Below are 22,176 nucleotides of genomic sequence, written 5' to 3' on the forward strand. Positions count from 1 at the left end.
TATTTTCTGGTCCTTTAAGATCACAGAGGACATTCGTTTTTACTATGACAGAATTCCGGTTAAGCCGGTGCTAGGAGATGTGTTGCATACATTTTGTGTATTTCATTACCTCTCATGAAAAGATTCAATCAAACCGAGTCTGCTATTATGTTGCTTTGTTGCGTTCTGTATTTCTAAAGGATCTGTTCAGAAATTGTATTATTTATAAATAAAACAGTACTGTAGTTTCTTATTTTATCCAGTTATTTTGAAAATTTACATGCACAACAATTAGGTCATGCTTTATCCAAAATAATTATCAGAATTTAAAAGTGTAACCTTTTGTATTAATCTTATGACGTCATCTGAAAACATTATTGTATTTAGTTATTTTCACATTAATTTTCATGAGTTAAATAGTAGTAACACTTTATTCTGTAATATGGCAGTCATATGTGCTTTAAATGGACACTATTAATTATGATTTGTATAATCATCTCTATGTCATTTAAACCTCAACATCACTTAATATCAAGGAAATTTCAACATTTTTTCCTTTTTTCCAACGTATGATACAAACTCGTTTGTGTATTGAAATATAATTTAAGCATGTTCTTATGTTAATCATCCCTAAGTGTGCAGACCCCCTGCAAAGCAAAGTGTCTGCCATGTACACAGTTTTAGTGCAAATTACAGCTCAAAGACACTTACCGTCGAATTGCTGTATAAAAACACTGATTCATTGGAATCTGCTTTTAAATTAATGTCTCACAAAATGTATGGACCTAGATGCAGCAATTGCACTTCAAAGCTTCATGCACATATAGGTAAAATAAAATTTCAACATTAATATTAATACACATTTAGTAAGACTACCCTGAATACTAAACAAAAACGTGGAACAGGGCCGAAATTCGAATCTACTGCTCTGACAGTATCAAGTATTTTTGTATGATCTTTCTAAATCTTTACATTGTAACATTTTACAACTTTGGATTATTTTCAATAGAATAAAAGAATAAAACCTGTAAAAAGTTCATTTAGAAGCATAGAACACGATCAAGCAAAAGTAACAGCAGACTCGGTTTTGATTGAGTCTGTTCACGACATGTAATGAAATGTGCAACACCCCTCATGCACCCTAGCACCAGTTTCATAGACAATTTGTAATAAAGACTCCAAACCAAGGCAGGCAAATCAACTTATCTGAATGACGTTGCAATACTGATCCTTCGCTTACTTCATGTAACTGCTGGAAAATTGCTTTATCATACAAGAAGCCTGTCAAAAGCAGAGAACACATGTCACGTACAGTTGCATTCTATGACTGAAATAGCCCGAGGGCTTCTGCATAAGACATAATGCAAGCCAGACGGTACCGATGCATAATAATTCACGTCTCGTTAACAATCCGACTGCACGCTGGTGATGACATTGCAAGACACTGTTTCGCATCTTTAATTTAAAAATAACACAAAAAACACAACCACCGTAAAAGCAAAGCCAAGGAAATATTCCCAGCAAGCAGTTATTGTAGAAAGCCAAACTGCGTTGCCTGTGGCGAGCACACTTTACTATTTTTTGTAGGTAAGCAAAGGCGGAGCTAATCAGAATAGAATGTCTGCAAAACAGTGTACATACCATGAAGTAAAACTTGCAAAATATCAAAAAATATAGTTTCATATTATAAGATGTTTTTACCGGTTGTAGGTGCAGATAGGAACATGCGACGGTACGTTATCAGGGTCGACATTTTGCACTAAATTAAATTTGAGACATAATGTTCCCCAAGCGACCAAAAAGCACTGCGAGCAGATTTTTCCCACTATTCTAATTTCATACTGCTCTACTAATAGGGATCGATCTTACAGATTTCTTTCTTGTGCGTAATAAGCGTCCACATAACTTGTCCGAACCGCAACGTCTTGCACATCAGTACAAATATGGGCAGTATTCAGAATCTACCTTTAAATTCATACAAACGCATATATCTGGGCAAGCTGATGGACTGTAACGATTCCCGGTTTAAGCAGTGCCTTATTTCATATTAGGCTACAGCTATATACTAGTATATCCAAAATTCTGGTGACCGTAGCAAATTGTCAGATGAAGAATAGAAATAAAATTTCCAATATTTATGTGACCAATATCACAGAAGTCTAAACTATTTGATTCATTGGTTGCTTCTACGTTAAATTAAGCCGCAGAAATCTGCGGTAATCATTCAGGACCGGACGTCAAACTTATACACACAAAGTTTTGTAGAAAAGTACTGGGTGTTAAGCGTCCTACGAATTTAAGTGCGCTCTACGGAGAACTTGGTAGAGTTCCGATGAGTATAAATAGAAAACTTATCATGATTAAATACTGGGTTAAGTTACTAACATCTAAAGAAAACTCAATACTGTTAAAAACTTATAAGATGTTAAAAACTGATGTCGACCAAAATAATACATATAATAAATGCAACTGGGCATTTCAAATCAAACTTATACTCGATGAGTGCGGTTTGTCGTATATTTGGCAAAATCAATATGCTGATTAACTATAATATTATAAATCAAAGAATACTTGATATGTTTTATCAAAGCTGGTATGGATCTATTTACAACTACCGACGCTTAGAAACATACGTTACTTTGAAATGTAATTTTGAGTTTGAAAAATATCTAGATTTTATAAAAGATAAAAGATTCAGAATTGCTTTAACAAGATTTCGAACGTCGTCTCATGACTTGGCTATTGAAATGAGTATGCCAAGGAATGAAAAAATTTGTAAAAACTGCAATTTTGGACAAATAGAAAATGAATATCACTTTTTGCTTACACGTAATAAGTTTAACAGTTGTTAAAGGTTTATCGAAATATTTATATTTTGCAAACTTATGTAGAGAATGAACATGTTGTCAATTCCGTCGTATGAATTCAGTCTAACCTATATTTCACATTTACTGTGCAGTTTATACTCCTTGTAAATCCATGTCTTCAGCTTATAGATATATGTTTTTGCTATAAGCATATAATTGTATGTTTAACGCAATAAACTATTTGAGTTGAGTTGAGTTGAAATTATTGAATAGATTATGTGCTTGTACATAGGAGTTTTGTCCGCATAATTTCGAACACACGCTCATATACCACGGGGTGATGGTGGGGTGAGTAGGGAGTTGGGATGTAGAGGGGTGATACTGATCATGAATTTTCGAGAGGACAGGCCAATTTACCGTTGACGTTTGTACTTTCATTGAACAATATCCGGTTGAAACTCCACGCAGAACATGTATTATCTATTTGCTTACAAAATGGAGTATTAGATACATTTGTATAGATATTTTGTGTGTAAATGTTAAATTAATGTTGGATTTTAAGATGAGTGTAAATTTTCGAAAATGCCCTTGCATTGTAAGTACACAACATACAGTATTTGTAGGCCATTTTTCATATCGACCGCTGTGAGTATAACAGTTTTCCTACAGTGAAACTGAATACATGCAATTAGGAAAAAAGACTATACCTTCAAATTATTTATTATGATCATCTAAACGCCGTGTGATATCAAGCAATAATCGCTGCAACATACAGTGTTCGAGTCCAATGTGATGGCCTTTCATATGACACATTTTCGACAAGATCCGACAAGAAATGTATACACATGCAGTGGTACTCACGTATGTTAAGGAAGGATGGATTTACGCCTAACATGAATAAAGACAGGAATATAACAGTCTGTTCTTTCTGTCACAAAGTGACCCGCCTTAGTTGTTACATAGTTATTAAATAATTGATCGCATCATCCTTTTTTTGCAGTTCTTTGATTATTGAGTAAAGTAATAGCTTTCACTTGGTGACTTTGTCTATTATTTTCCGGATTTTAATTGTTTTTTTACTATAAATTTTATGAAAAAGAAAGACATGTTTTTCGTACGTTAGATTTACTTTATTTTTATTGATAACCCTTGGTATGAACCTGATTTTGTCAAGTTTATTATCGGGGGTTTTGTAAGTCATTCCCGTGAATATTGTTATCTTTTCCAACAAATTTGTATGTTTATCTGACAAAGCGCGCATACTAGAACATGGCAATGTAATCAAACCCTTTACCTTTTTTATCAGCTTGCAAGGTATGTGATTGTTTTTACGTATCATATGACATTTTCTGTAACAGTAAATTTTGGTTTCTATTTTAAGAGTTTTTGCAGAAACATGTATATATCCTTGTAAATTGTTATGCATTTACAAACGACAGTAAGTTTCATGTTATTCGATCGTTTATTCAATGCTTCGCCTCCCTAGCAATTTATTGCGTCTTGCACTTCATTGCGTCTTTGTACTGCGTAGCATTTGTAAAATCTCCCTCAGATGTCTGTACATTTGGAAGGCCATTGTAGTCACATAAAGTGCACTTGCACCTTCTAAGTATAATGGTCTCCCGATGTTAGTATTATGCATTACCAGTACACTGAATATCTATAATTTGCTTGAGAATCCCACTGAAGTTAATTAATTTGCATACATATACTAACATTTTTTCTCATTTCATCTTATTAAGTAAAATCATAAGTACTTTTAAACTTTTAAGTTAATGGAAGCAATTGTGATGTAGAGTCAAGGTTTGTATGCACTAATGTTTATCGCATATTCGTTTTTGAGGCTACATTTGGAATGGTGTACTCCAGGGTATTGTTACATTCCTTGATGTTTTATGTCATGGTATTTACCTTTTCTAACCTTTTTACAGTATGAAATTCCAGTATTTTCTTTTTGTTTATTTTCTTTCCCTTTCACATTCATTCACTGTATTATATTCATCTTTTGTTTTCAAATAAATAAATTTGTTAAACTTATGAGAAGTTGTTAATATTTCCGATTTGCTATTGCGGTCTGTTTGCCTGTCTGTTTGTATGTTTTTTCTCCCTCCTTCGTGTGACACTTTCCACCCTGCAAACTAATGATAAATCCGACAAACTGGGTACCAGCACAAAACTCCACTGTGTTGATTTACTCTAGGGTGTCGGCATGAAATTTAAAGACCCAGCGTTACAATGTGTCTTTTGTTATTAGAGGTCAATACCTGGCTTTTAGAATGTAGTTACAACAAAATTTGAGACATAATCGAAGTTCAATAAGGTGTCGAAGAGAGTATTCACTTCGGCCTCTTATAAGATATACTGATTATGTCTTCAACGTAATACTTTCGTTACTTTTCATATTGCGTATCCTTTAACCATTACCATTGCTCAACTATATGGTTTTTAGATACCTCTATTAACACCATATAATGTCATTGCCAAAAGCCTTCAGGTATAACTGATATGCTAGATGTGTTTCTTCGTGTAATGAGGGAACACTGACAAAATTTTATCTTTGTGGATAAATCGACGATTTTTACGCAGCATCATATTACATGTATTATTTAACCTGAATATAATTTATTTTATTTTGTTGGGTTTAACGTCGCACCGACACAATTATAGGTCATATGGCGATTTTTCAGCCCCTCCGTGCATTATTTCATCACCAGCGGACACCTGGGTAGTTTTTGAATATCAAGCAATTAGCAAAACAGAAAAAAACTTTTAAAGCATAATAAGTGTTACGATGTTCTAAAGACCAATATGACTTTAACTTTTGTTATGTTGTTTAGTATGAAAAGAAAATTTAATAAATTATAATTAATGTAAATTATGCAAAATTGAATCATATACTGCTATAGTCATTTCAATGACGCAAAAGTAGCGGTAACGTTCATAGACAAATCAATGCTCAGCTGCCGGGAAAGCTATAATTATCAGAAAGAAATAGAAGCTGCCAGTCTTGCTCCATTGTTGGGCAAAAATAACAGGAAGGTAATCAAAAGTCAAGTTTGAATGTAATAAATGGAGGGTATAACAATAAGAGCTATTATGTATTGTTCCTTAATGAATAATCGCACTACGTACACGATAATACTTACCACATTTATTGTGGAAATATTAGATCGTTATCATTTCTTGTCTTTTCGATTCAAGAAGTCAATTCAACGTTTTTTGCTTTAGCTGACAATATATTCATGCGGGGTGTTGTACATTTCGTAAACTCATGAACACTCAGGCAAACCGCGTCTACTAAACTATATTAAGTATTTTGCTTGCTAATCTTCTATGCATCTGTAATAGTGTGAGAAGAATGTGTAATCAATTGATATTTTCTTCACAGCAAAAGTTTTAGTATCTTGTGAAGGTCGTAAAATATCGCCCCCTAGCCAGTGTTACCATTGTTCCTAGGCCTATGAGAGTATGGAACTGCAAGTCAATTAGTATGATGGGATCCATTCAATGTTATTTTGAATGCGTGAGGGACTTTAATATGCTATACATTTCAAGCTTATTTAACAAAAATTCAGAACAGAACAGAACATGAACAGAACATGACTTTATTAGCTCAAGTTACATATGCAACATGTGAGTATACAGACAAAAGTAAATTATTACAAATTTTCATATGACATGGTGTTTCTATAAAAGTAAGTATGCTAACATTATTTCTATTTCATTATAACATTATAAACAGTGACTATAAGAAAAGAGAGAAGAGGTGATGATCGCACTTCAATAGATAGTGGGGTAGGAGGTGCGCATGGTGGGGACGGGGGGGGGGGGGGGGGGGGGGGGGGGGTGAATGCCCAGATAACCTATTTACCTTCGTTATTATACTTTAACCCGGGACGATTTATAACTGACTTAATTCACTAATGACGTGAATGCCCAGTTGACCTTATTAATTTTCCCTATCAAATTTTAACTTGACAAGTAAATTGGGGCAGAAGTACTAAGTTATTGAAATAGACTATAGACTGTGCGTGGGAGAAAAGCATGATTAAAGCTGGCGTGTGAGTAAACATAAGTCACGTGGTTTATTCAGGTCAAGGTGTGTAATTTACATGTGAGAGTTATGGAGTGGTTTTTCAGAAATGTAGAATGTGACACATGTGATTATATATTCTGCGATTGTGGATTTACATATAAGACTTGGGAAAAAAACATGTTTGGTTTTATATACATGTACATTATCACGGATATACGAATATATATAGATCTAACAGTAATGGATTAGGGGACCACGTGTTTGTAAACAACTGGTGATTGTACAGCAATAGGTGAGATGACAGTCATATTGTTTATATGTATTCAGTTTAATATGGCTAGAAGTAGAAAGTGATAAATAAGTGACTAACTTGTATAATAATGTCAAAACAAATTGTATGCATTATAAAATGTGTCATTAGGCTACATGTATGAAATACAATACAACTGATGAATACAAATAAAAAAAAATGTAGAAAGTGAAAGCAGAGTCTGCAAATGGCTGGCGTTGAAAATTCAACAGTATCTAATTTCTAACGTATACGTTATTAACAAAAATGTTCGTAAACAGACAAGCGTCAGTGAATTAAGATCGGTGTTGCCGCGTTTGGTAATAAAAAAAAAAAAAAAAAAATATATATATAATTATAACTGAAGTAAGAGTTAACTGGTTCTGTTACTTGTTACTTTATTCAGTAGCACTTTAATGAATTTACAAGTTTTTTGTAGAACAGATTTTGAAGTATTTGTCAATAATTCTTTAAATTTCAAAACGTTTGGTCTACGAAAGTAATACCTTTTGACGTATTTTTTTCTATCCAACTCAAAATAGGGACATTTTAGCAAGTAATGGTATTCATCGCCCAAATCATTAAGATTACAGAGCATGCACTTCCTTTCAGAAATATCTATACCTGCCCATCTGCCAGTTTCAAAAGGAAAATGGTGATTTCCAGTTCTAAATTTTATCATGTTTATAAGGTCCTGATTATTAAGTTCAAGTAAATAGCTTTCAAGCTTAATGGAATCTTTTAGAAATGCATAATTTCTGCCCTTACTAGAATTAGTAAGAGATGCATGCCAGTTTTGTAAATTTTGATTTATAAGAATTTGTTTTATAGTAAGTTTTACAGTTTTAGATTGAATCTCATTTTGATATAGCCAGATATCATTCCTTCCTGTTTCAGAAAAGATAGACTTAATTTTATTTAACCATTTTGATTCAAAATTTGGTAGATTACACATATATTGATATAACTTAAATGATAATTTGCTTTGTTTTCAGGTACACAGCTTGAATAGCGTCTCAATACTTGTTTTTTTTGTTTGTATTTTGTTAGGTTTTTTTTTTTGTTTCTTTGTTTTTCTTTTTTGCTAATTATGTAAAAATTGATTAATATACATTTCAGGCTCATTCAATAACAATTCAAATAGTCTGCATAGTTCGAATAGCGTCTCAAAAGTTTTTTTTTTTTTTTTTTTTTTTTTTTTTTTGCTAATTATGTAAACGTTGAATATGTTAAACCAAATGTAATTTAAACCAAATATATGTATTTAACGAATCTACGAGAAACCAAAAATATTAAAACCATAATACAATCACAAAACTATATTCCATATTAGTTATTTATTCCGCCCGGTCATGATTACTTAAAACCTGAATCAGAAGCTATTAAGGTTATCTTACTTGAAAGTCATCGTTATGTACGCCGGCATGATCTTTTACAACTATAGCCTTTAGAGAGGTTCCTATGAGGATTTATCGTCCAGGCAAAACTGATATTGACCGAATCTAAAAGACTTAAAGACAGCAATTGTTACATCAATAAGTCAAACAACTCGAAAGATACAAAAAAAAATCCAACGATTTGCAGCGGTTTGCCATTTCTCCAGTACTTTTGGCCATGAATTTAGTAAGACGTCATCAGTTATAGCGTCAGAATGATATTACGTCGCTGCTTGCTTTACATTCGGATTTTTTATCATTAATCAAGTGACTGGATAGACAAATTGAAATGACAATAAATATCGATATAATAATAGTGTTGTATCAAAATGAAAATACATCTATTATAAATTCTGGTAACTACCAACGAAATACATAACATGTCTGATCATCAACTTTGGAGACAGTTCCGTAGGATTACAATATAATGTCTTTATATGACAAATAGCGGATTAAGTTTTATATTCTATGCCTAATAATCGACCTTAAATGATATAGATTCTAGAAAACTAGGCTGACATCTGTACACACTTGATTTTCATTCACACCTTTTGCCCCGGACGGGTCAGGTACATTGTTTATACAATTACGAATTTTAGCTTATCAAAATGTTGTTTAATACTATTGAGATGTATATTAAACGCTTTTGACTTACGGCAATTGCATGCCCAAGAAGAAGCCAGAGCTTTCCCTTGTACAATGGTGAATCCTTAATTCAAGTAGAAGCATCTGGCCAAATATGGTTGAGCCAATGAAGCAAAACAAAAAGCAAATATCGTATGCTCATTGCAGAATTTGTTGACTTTTCGAAAATCGCTCTCTGTACGATAAACTTATTCACAGTCTTCCTGTTTAGCGTTTCGTTATTGCACTACTGCGACCACAATGTCATGTCCTCTGTAGTTCTTGACAGGTCTAACCGAACTTTAAATCATATTCCTTGCATAACATAAAAATTCAACCAATTAAAATGAGAGTAGAGAAATATAGATTATAAAATTTATTTGGCTTACTAAATGTGTAGAAATATGTAAATAGAGGAAAATAAAGTATAACATTAATCGTAAAGAATGTTGCGCTAAAATTCTTAAATGCAGAACTATTAAAACGTCACATAGTTCATCGACCATATTTAAACTTTACTGCAAATAATAGAAGCTTTTTCTAGTAGGTCAGTCGCGGCGCATAAAGCAAAATCACAGTCTGTTTATCTCGCTGAACCACATAAGGAAAATGTTTTACGTTATTTGATAATGATTTATGTCTATTAAATTCCCCATTCTTTGATCATTTGCGTTTTTAGCATAAACTGCTTTGAGATTGGCTCTCTATCAATTCCATCTAATGTCATTGCTAGAGGGCTTCCATTATAGCTGACATAATGGATGTGTTTTACTTTCTGAGGGGAAAACGTCGACATTGTATCTCAGAGGCATAATTCGTCAGCGTTTATGCTATATTCTGAAAACAATCTAGAATATCAAGCAGGAAAGCATCAATTACTGTAGATATGTTTTATAGCCTACAATACGTTTGTTTTATATGCTTCAAAGTGTGTGTGTTTGGTCACTTCACATTTAGCCGTGACTGCACCTTACAGTATAGAATATTCCCTGTTATAGGGGTATTTGGTAATGTAAGTAAATGTAATAACACGTGTGTCAGAAAATGCAATTGTAAAACTGCGTCTAATAAAAACGCTTCATAGCTCAGACGGTACCACTAGTACGTACTAGTAATCGTTTTCTTAAATTCTGACAATAACTCCAAATTATGGATAAACAGTTCTTTTCATTTTTTAAAGACATGCCGATTGAAGCAGTTGACTCATTTTAATTATCATTTCATAACACAAAATTTAGTTTTACTAAAATAATGTAACATAAGGAGGATGGCACTGTAGTGAATGTAACAAGTACATTGAATAATATCATTTGTAATAAAGTAACGTAAAGTATAGATGCAATGCTTGATGTTTGAAAGGTGTCTATATCATGAGTAAGATTATTGTCTCGTCAATATTCATTAGTATTCCATTTACCAGTAGTCAATATATAGAAAATATAAATGAATATTCCCAGAAAAATGGGACATCTACAAGAAAATGGAGGAAAATATTGCATGTATTATACAAGTTTATGACATAAAATTCTCGAGCCATGGAGCATTCTGTTATCTGTTAAGGATGTACGGGCGAATTTTTTCTAACGTTAAGAATTTTTTATACTCTCTGAGCTTGAAGAACATTAGTTTCTAAGAGCAGAAATAACATAGGTCACCGAACTCGTTTTAATTTTATAGGGCATTTTCCTCACCCACTGCTTAAGCATTTCTGAAATTTTGTAAAATTAGAAAAATGGTGGTACTATATAAAACATATACTATCCTCCTTAATCTTATAGGGATTTCAGGTATTACAGGTTAATATGAATATATGGTGATCTCAGTATTATATAAGCATAAATGTCACTATCAAATCTCTTTAATTTTTACATGTTGACATAATTATCCCACCCACATTATTTTCAATGGAAAAAAAACGTATTTAGATCTACAAAAAAATTCTGACGTTATGATTTTCAAAATATTTTGCAGCATTAAAGACACACAAAAATGCTTCAAAATGGAAAGAAAAACAGTTGGGGTCACCGTGCATCTAAGAGATTTATTAAGAAAAAACTGCTAAAAAGTGGTGAATTTTGATATTTTTTTGTTTTTTTGTTTTAATCTATATTTTCTATATAATATAATGTGCTATCTTGAAAATATCTATTTTATTTATAGCTTAACATTATATGTATCAGTCAGAATAATATCAAAACCAAACCTGATCTACTTTAATAGATATTTCACATTACCTACCCCTACCCCATTGTAAATCTTACGTTAATTTTAGGCAAATGCCAGCCAAAAATAAGGGTGAAACATTTTTTTTTCGCAAAAGCATAATATATTTGGTTAAATGGTACATTTTTAGCCATATTTTAATTATTTAGCATTAATTTTTGGCAAAACTTTTGTTAGAAAGCAATATTCGAAGAAACATTTTTCAAAATGGCGATATCCAGAAAAAAAACGCTCGTACGTCCTTAACAGGGAAAACAATTCAACAAGGGAATGTAATTGAGAAATTTTTATTTACATTTTATTTTTGTATTTGTGCTGAAATCCCATTTTCTGAATTTATTATACACAGAATTGATGTCTTTATTGTGAAAGTTACGTGTGTACCCTCTACATGCGTAACAGCCGATAATCGTAATTTTTGGTTTACTTTTTATTTGATAAAATATGTCATCTTCCACACATGTCTACTGTGTTCAGGTACCCTAAGTATTTTCTCGCGCGTGCGACCTCCAGAACCACTCGACTGGACAGACAACTTCTTCACATGGTAGAATTCTATGTTCTAACCTGAATTCTGAAAGCCAGCTGGATGGACTCCTTATACGGTAGAATTCTGTTTCCAAATCCTGAGATTTAAGTTTCAAATTTTCTCCGAGAAAGGAAATTCCAAAATGAGTCATTGCTATGTATATCTTTACTGGACGGAATATTTTAAATTCTAAGACACATCACAGAAGAACTGTTTTCTTTTGTGTTTCCATGGTGACAATTATAAATGATTCGCATGAACAAAGATAAAAACACGAGCATCTAGTTACAGATTGACAGCGGCATATATTTTACCAAAATGGCTAAATATTTCTTGAATCAATGCATTTGTATGTACAGTACTTAATATATTTATTAAAGTTTAGATCACACTTTGTTTCTACAGTGTAAATTATTTATTCTCGATTACTGAAAAACGATTGATTGAATAAGTTAGCAGATGAAGTTGTGGTAATTCTATAATGGCCTAAATTGCCCATCTTTCATCTGGTAGTATAGTAATATCAGAATGTTTTTCATGACGTTTATACAGGAAGTACAAGTACATCATTAGGTTGTGTAGGTCTTTAAGACTTTGTTCATGCAGTTTTTCATTTGATTATTTTTATTGCATTGATTTCTAGTAAAAATCAAAGGACGCACCATTCACTCCAACTTGGCAACAAGCGGGTCATAAATATCATTTGTATACTTTTTAATTTCTAGATCGTGGAGACGATTCTAGACAAGTATAGTTAAATTCTATTAAATAATTTATTTAGATATTAAATGACAAATGCCAAGAGCTCAGTTTATTTCATTATGCTGCAAACTATTAAGAAATATCTAACTTGCCCATTTTCTTGTGGTGCTTACGTCTGTAGACGGACACCTAAAACACGGCAATTGTCAGAAAGAAAAGAAGTAATTTGCTGTCATTGTTTAAAATACATAATGCAGTGAGATGTCGTGTCAAATTCCAGTATCCCTTAAAATATTGTAAACATAATTACACAGTTCTGACAAATTAAATTCTTTGCATACATAAATTCTGTTATATGGTATGGTTGATATGCGTCTAGGAAATGTGTGTATATGTTCTTCCTTTACACTGCTTTTAAAGTATGTTCTTCAAACTAATAACAAAAATTAATTTAGTCTTATTCTATAATTATATCACAACCAGATAAACAGGATTGTTTACTGAAATATACTGGAAATTTCAAAATCAGGCCAGGAAAACAAACTGTTTTAGTACTTTAAGCGAGAATGCCCTGCTTCACGTATGCGCTTTGGAACATTAAAATTTTAAAGTGACTGGCGTTCATAATGAAGGAAGTACAAATGATTTTTTTTTTTTAAATTTGGGTTTAGTTGCTGTAAAATCAAAGACTTTTGCTTTGGAATTACTCTTGCTATACATCGCCAATATTATACTTCTAATTTTCAAAATAGCGAAATGTTAGCCTAACGAATACATCACATATTATAGTAAATGACTTTGCAAGTCAGCCTATGCCAAACACAAGGGAAACTTGATAATTAGACTAGATGTCATCGTTACAAGGAAAGTCAGCTAATGTGGAACACCTTGTCATCGTTATTATCCCTTGTAACTGATATTTGATACATCGATACATATTGTTGTACATAGGAACATCTAGTGCGGCATCTATCTCTGAAACCACAAAACATTTTGAGACGGAGTATATTCTAGAGCAAAATCAATGTTACCAATGTAATACTGAAAACGTTGTAGTTAAGCGCCATATTTATATGCAAACATTCCATATATGGAATTTGTTAGAAATCCTAAGTAAACAAATTTCATATCAGTGGGATCAGACACATTACATTATATTCTAAAGTTAACTGAACACCTTCCAACTAATTGCAACTCTGCTTTGAAGTTAAGTTAAATCAAAGTGTATGATAAATTCCGTTAGTGTAGAAAACGGTTGCAGCATTATTATATAACATGTTAGTTTTCTAAACATAGGGTACCTGATATGATATGTCTAAGGCCATCAGAGGACTAATAAAATCAAGATGTGCAGGTGTCAGTGCTCAATTTGGAAAGTCAGTACCATAGGTTTCCAGGAACAAAACTGCTGTTTATGAGCTGCCATCGTATATCAAGTAAATAAGGAAGAATTTGTCATGCGAAGATGTATTTTCCTTCTACACTATAGTTTAGAGACATTTACCCAGATATGTTTAGCACCACTCGGAATGCCTTCTGTTTCTATTTAGACAAGGATGTAATACGATTTGACAATATTCAATTTTCGGAAGCCATTCTCTCCATTCTGTCCGGAAAAGACGGAAAAATCATAATGGCGACGCAACCAAAGATGTCCGTCACATACACTAAATACTATATTACTTTTATTTAATTTAAACCGGTGGTATTTTTATAAGATTTTTGTTATTCAGTGTACAACGGGTTTTAACTGATTTTGTCAGTGTTAGTTTTTACTTTTTGGCCTGATCTCTTTTTTCCGAATCGTGTAAATAACAAATGAGTTCCGAAACCAAAGTTTTAAAAACAGACAGTAAAACCGAGTATGCTATTATTTTGCTGATTTGCATTATATGCTTCCAAAGGATCGTCTTTTAGATTTTATTCCCTTCTAAGTAGATCTATCCTAAACATAACAATTCTGACTTAAACTTTCCAGGTGGTTACTGACCAAACGTCTTCTTGCTATGGATTTGGAAATTTATCTTTTTCATTTTTTATATCATAATGAGTGAATTGACAAAACCTATATACCTATATCAATGACGGTTCCGATAGCCTAAGCCGATGAAAGATTGTTAATGTTGTAGAAGTTTTTAAGTAATATTTCACGAGCAGAAAATAGGATGTGGTCTTGTTACTGCATCTAACTATTTGTGCAAATGTCTGTTGCTGTAGTGCATAACAGTTGTGATAAGTGTTGTTAGCCTATTTATGTATATTTTAGTTATGACCTCCGTAGCCAATTGGTGAAGGTCGCTGACTTCGAATCACTTGCTCCTCACCATGTGCGGAAGCCATCCAGCTGGTTTATGGAAGGTCGGTGGTTCTTCTAAGGTGTCCGCCCTTGATGAAATAATACACAGAGGGACATACGGAGTCTTTCATCACCATCAAAGCTTGAAAGTTGCCATATGACATACAGTTGTGTCGATGAAGACCCAACAAAAACTAAACAAAAATACCGTAATTTTGTTTATTTCCGCTCTATGGTAGCACGAAAGATACAGTTACAAGTCTCGTCAAATAACTATCCGTCTCCCGGCAGCTGAACATTGATTTATCTAAGAATGTCCCCACCACGTTTGTTTCAGCGACATGTCTATAACAGTATATTGTTCAATTCTGTATTATTGCCAGACAGTTTCATTTATTTAATTTTGTCTTTTTGCGTATTGTCTAGATATTAAAAAAAGTTTTTAACGTTGATCATACTTTTATATGGGAAGCTATTTTGTTTCGTAGAATACAAACCTCTGTAAACGTTTATGATAGGGGACTTGTCATCTATTTGTAAGATTTTGCTTATCTATAGTTTGTTTGATCTTTTAAAACACACGCTTAGGAACACAAAGATATATCTTGCCTGATGGTACTTATTTAGGCGGTAACGAGGCTCTGCCTAGTTACCGCGAAACAGTGACCCAAGAGCGAGATGCTTCCCTCCGTACCTTCTACTAGTGATACATACCGTACTTTTCAATCAATAAAAGAAATAAATAAAACAATGTTCTTTTTCCTTTAAAGCACTATTTTATCATAGTAGCGTATGAATTTACGCATTCATTAATAAATTTCAGCACGTTAGTCATCTTACACCCCGCAGTGTAAGATGAAATTTTCCAGTACCGGCAAAACACGGGAAAATCCTGTCTGGCATGCAAGAAACCATTTGATCGAATTGATACTGACCCTATAAAAAGCAGTTTTTGCTAACACGTAGTTCGCCATATGATGAAAATCCTAAAGTGTATATCATCTTAGGTAATTTAATCAGAATGCAAATATAATTTGATAAGTTTTAGTTACACATTTACACGCTATTGAATTTCGAATTTGTTCAATATGACAACGAGCTGATAAACAATGTAGCTTTCTGACAAATGAATTTGAGTGCGTGAATGAAACATGACTGCATTGTGAGGTATACGAAATTACTAGAAATACGAGAAAGTGAAACATTCCTTGCGTTATTAATTATTTCCGAAAGAATACTATTCTTGTTAAAATTTCCATCAGATTGTATACATATATTTTTTAATTCGAAAATATTTACTCTTAAAACTTGTACTTGTAAACTAGTGAACTATAGCATCTGCTGCGTAAATAGTCTAAAAGACAATATGTCGTATAAACAGGGTGGCCAACTCGCATGACTTTTTGGTATCCTACACACGTAAAAATCGCTCAATTCATGTAATAATTTTGATTGCAATTTACTTGTTACTTAATGGATTTTAAAAAGACAGAAAAACGTGTGCTTTCCTTGGCACAAAACGTCCGCCAGACTTTATCAATACTGTCTTCAACAGCTCCGCCGAAATTCCAGTGTGTATGCATTTAGTCTGTGAAAAAATATTGAAATGTTTGAGAAAGTATCTATAACGACTGCGTGAGAAAGCACATTTTCTGTCTTGTCTTTATTTTTCTATTTAATCTGTCAAGTATAGCAAATGTTACAGATCGAGCAGTTCCCTTGACATTCAAGACACGGAATGGCACTATAACAAACTATAAGATGGTAGACTTAGAGAAATTGGTGAGATAATTGTCTGTGTATTTGTATGTTTTTAATCCTTGTCAATGTATCTCTAAGGAAATGGTTCGACATATCGTTACTCACTAAAAGAGCTCCTAAAATTTTTAAGCCTGAGAAAGTAAATTTTAACAGACGGTTTCGTCTTTGTATATCAAACGATTCAGTGAAATTTTGCCTTTAGGTTCATTTCTCATGGTATTGTCTTGAAATATCTAATATTATAATTGATAGTGCTTGCACAAGAATAACATTGGAGAAATAAAGATGTTTTAAACAAGAAAAACGCTTTATGTGATAAATCAAGTCTAAGATCACCAAAGGCAAATGAAGATGTTCAAGATGTACATGTATGTCAATATGCATTCCGGAAAGTCAATGTACTAGCTTGCAAGATCGAAGTATGAAATTCAAGGTAGATCATTGGTTATGAATGAAAGCAAATGCTGCGTTTGTCATGCAACAGCGTAATTCTAACAGGGAAGAAAATGTCCTTTAATTTGTTAACCTGACGTTTTGCATTTATTTTGTAGTTGTTATATTTCTGTTTATATGCTGTCCAATTTTCATAGTACTGAAAGAGACGTTAAGCTTATTTATAATAGACTCTCATATCACTTTAGATATTGACTATGTTTTTTCCCTGTATATAATAGATTACTTCCCCACAATACCAATTCAGTTTGTTTTGTAACATATTCAATTATTGTGTGCATAAAAGCTAACAGCAGGGGAATGTTCTTTTGTGATTGTATTTAATTTTACATAGCATATTTGAAATATATATATTACATGAAAATCTGTGTACTCGAAATTATATTACGTTAGGCTTGAATGTGTAGTGTCCTTAAATTTAGAAATTTAACTTACATGGAGAAGTGCACGACAAACTTGGTACGTGATATTGGAATACATCTGCTTTCTTATTTCAAACGAGACTTCATAATTTTGCTTAGCGATGCAGCGAGTATAGCACATTCTATTTTCGTCGGATAATTATCGCTCTCCCGGCAGCTGAACATTGATTTATCTACTAACGTTACCATCACTTTTGCGTCATCAACATACATACCACAGTGTATAGTTCGATGCTGTGAAATTAAGTCGGTGTCCTCTAATTCTTAGTGCCTAGAGAAGAAAATCAGTTACTAAACTTTATCTATTATTTTGTAGGAAAGAATTTATTCGTAGAATGCAAACAAAATCCCTCGTGTATTAAATGTGCATTGATATATTTTGAGGGCTTGTCATTTGTATGTAAGGTTCAACTTTTATGGTCACATACTTCAAAGCTTTTGATGAATATTGCATTTTAATTCATTAGTCTTCTCGTCATAAATTTTTGAGTTGCAAAATTGAAAAAAATGTTTTAGTTTAATCACATTGAGTCGTAACTGAATATGTTACCGGATTTTCAATACCCTTGTTTAAACTTTGTGGACAGGTCACAGAAGCATATTTACTTTTATTATCTATTAAATCTTAGAAGAAATGACTTTTCAGTTTTTTTCATACATTCATTTGCACTTCCGAAAGAACTTTGGCAAAATCTTAAAAACTCTTTTCGCAATCACTTTTTGAAATTTAAGAAGTACAACGTTTTAGATTATTAATATTAATCATTATCATATAGCTTTTTATAGAAAGTGACATAAGTGCATAGGACACAATCCTGTAACCCATGCAAATAACTGGGATGGAGCGGTGACAATAACCTGAAGCAGACAAAATAACAGGTTGTTGGACAGCCAGCCAGGTATGTGTGACGTCATATTACCCGTTGTTGTCGCAATAAACATTATTCAATATTTTGTATGATTATTCAATATTTTGTATGATTAACTGATTCAAAAAGTCGAGTAATCGTTAAGTACTATGTTTATGTAAATAATAAACAGCTCATGTAACAGCAGTGACCAACTTTTCATGTGGTTATTAGCACTCCTAAACCTATATTGGCACTAGGGATATGTATTAATGCAAATATAGGTTTAATCATGATTATAATAACTTAAGGTCTAACATTGCCGTTTCATACATGTATACAATTGACTGTTCCGACTATATATATGTAAGTGTTCTGTAACCGCAAAATGAAGAATATTTATCTTAAAATAGCAGATTAAGAGGTCGTTAAACTATAATATATAATATAGGTAAATATTCGAGAAAAAGAAACAAACACAAACAGCTGCCAAATTTTCAGTAGACCAACTGATGAAAGACAAAGGAATAATAAAAGTATTGCATAAAAACCATCAGACGAAGATATTTGTTTAACAAACCTAACTGCCAAAACTTTGACTTTTAACACGGCTATTTACTGCTGTTAAAGTCGCTAAAACTGTAATTATTTACTTATAATTGTAGCAGAAAATTTGGTTTCGCAGACTTGGTTCTATTTACGAGGGTTTTTCGGAGGAACACACATATATATAACTGGTCGTTCTTTTTAGCAGTTTTTATCCATTAGAGTCTGAAGACCCGGTTAACATGGTGCTCTTCTATCATTTTTTAAAGGAATTCTATATAATTTTGCCTGAAGCGATCGCAAGAAAGGTGGCAAATGAAGGCAGGCATAATTGGCCTTAACAAACACCAGACTGAAAAGTTTGACTAGATAAGAATAATGACATATTTCAAAGTATATACACAAATGAACTTAAATCAGATAAAGTCTGGTGTAGAAAGTGAGCCAGTATATGCCTACTTCTTTCTTGGGAGTTGAGGCTATAGATTAAAGCCTAACGCCACTCCGCTAAGAAAGAAGGAAGAGACCGGCTCATCTATAACCAGTTGGCATTACTCAACAAGGAGAAGCGGCAGGGATGGATGGTGGACGGCAGTGCTGATCTTAACACGGACTAGAAACAAAGAACTGTGTTTCGGCGGCTGACAGATGCTTCCGCGCAATTTTGAACAAAGATCTTATGTTTCAGAGGCTGGATTTGATCACGTGATGCATTTATTATATTGATCGTGGAAATTTTGTGTATTCGTCACATGATGCATTTCTGAAAACGAGGCTCCGGAAGTTGATGTTTTCCAACGCTAGACGGACGTAAAATTTGTGTATTCATTAAAACATTTGTTGTCACATGATACATTAATGAAAACGAGGCTCCGAAGGTTACACTAAGGTAAACGGAAGTACATGTGTGTATTCGTTACGCGCTAGCTTTAAAATGAGATTACGAAACGAAAGTAGATTCGTCGCGTCTATACATTTCTTATAAACCACGTTTAATTATTATTACATAAACTTCAATTTATACTCAATGTCTATATCAGTAAATAATACAAAGTTGTTATTCGGTTTAAACATTCTTTTCTTTTGGCATAACTGGTCTTAACAAACACCAGACTGAAAATTTTGACTAGATAAGAATAATGACGTATTGCAAAGTATATAGTTACATAGATGAACTTAAATCAGATAAAGTCTGGTGTAGAAAGTGAGCCAGTATGCCTCCTTCTTTATTGGGAGTAGAGGCTTGAGATTAAAGCCTGGTCATTCTATTTCACATCAACTGTTTGTATTAAATTTAATGGCGAACTGTAAGACGGATATAAGTTTAATGCAGCAGTTTTAAGATATTAATTTCGAGCGAGCATTAACCTATACGTAATAGCATATGTGTCAGAAAATGTAATTTTAAAACTGCGTCTAATGAAAACGCTTCATAGCTCAGAGGGTACCACTGGGTACGTACTAGTAATTATTTTCTTAAATTTTGACAATAACTCCAAATTATAGATAAACAGTTCTTTTCATTTTTATACAGATATGTCGATTGAAGCAGCTGGCACAATTTAATGATCATTTCATAACAGTATTTCAGCAAAATTGAGTTTCACTTAAAATAATGTAATATAGGGATAAGGATGAAGGCAGTGTAATAAATGTAACAAGTCTATTGATTAATATCATTTGTAATAAAGTAACGTAAAGTATAGATAATAAAGTAACGTAAAGTATAGATGCAATGCTTGATGTTTGAAAGGTGTCTATATCAAAAGTAAGATTATTGTCTCGTCAATATTCATTAGTATTTTATTTACCAGTAGTCAATATATAGAAAATATAAATAAATATTCCCAGAAATATGGGACATCTACAAAAATTGAAGGAAAATATTGCATGTATTACCCAAGTTTATGACATAAAATTCTCGAGTCCTTGGACATTCTGTTTTGGTTGCTGTTAACAGAGAAAATAATTCATCAAGAAAACGTGATTGAAAAGTTCTTATTTACATTTTATTTCTGTATTTGTGCTGAAATTCCATTTTCTGAATTTATTATACACAGAAATGATGTCTTTTATTGGGTAAATTACGTTTGTACCCTCTACACGTAACAGCTGATAATCGTATTTTTTGGTTTACGTTTTAATTTATAAAGTATGTCATCTCCCACACATGTCTACTCTGTTCAGGTTTTAGATATGAGCTTAATATTTGTAACAAAATTTTACATGGAGAATTAAAGTCATTGTGGTAGTTTTATGGCGGAGAAGGGACTCCACTATTCTTTCACGCGTGCAATATTCCAAGCCCATTAGATCTGCAGAACCACCCGACATTCTGAAAGCCAACTTCTTCACACGGTAGAATTCTGTGTTCTAGCCTGCATTCCGAAAGCCAGTTGGATAGCCTCCTCATACGGTAGAATTTTGTCTCAAAATCCTGAGATCATTTAAGTTTCAAATTTTCTCCGAGGAAGGAAATTCCAACATGAGTCATTGCTTTTTATATCTTTTATGGACGAAATATTTTAAATTTTAAGACACATCACAGCAGAATTGTATTCTTTTGTGTTTCTATGATGCCAATTATACATCATTTGTATGGACAAAGATAAAAACATGAGTATCTAGTTACAGATTGACAGCGGCATGTATTATACCAAAAACAATGTGTTCAATGGCTAAATATTTCTTGAATCAACGCATTTGTATGTACAGTACTTGATATACTTATAAAAGTTTAGATCACACTTTGTTTCTATAATGTAATTTATTTATTCACGTTTTAAAACTATACTGAAAAGCGATTGATTAAATAAGTTAGCAGATGAAGTTGTGATAACTAGGTAATGGCCGAAATTGCCCATCTTTCATCTGGTAGTATAGTAATATCAGAATGATTTTTCAAAAAGTTGATACGAGAAGTCCAAGTACATGACTAGGTTGTGGTAGATCTTTAAGATAAATGAAATTCCAAGCTTTGTTCATGCAATAGGTTTTGATAAGTAAAACGAGAATTCTTTTATTTGATTTTTTTTTTCATTTATTTCTAGCAAAACGTAAAAATAGAAAATCGAAGAACGCACTACTCACTCCTATTTGGCAACAGGTTTGTTATAAATATCATTTGCATAATTTTGAATTTCTAGATTGTGGAGACGATTCTAGATAAGTATAGTTAAATTCTATTAAATAAATGATTTAAAAATTAAGTGACAAATGACAAGA

Source organism: Mercenaria mercenaria, chromosome 8, assembly GCF_021730395.1.
Source record: "Mercenaria mercenaria strain notata chromosome 8, MADL_Memer_1, whole genome shotgun sequence".
Lineage (NCBI taxonomy): Eukaryota > Metazoa > Mollusca > Bivalvia > Venerida > Veneridae > Mercenaria > Mercenaria mercenaria.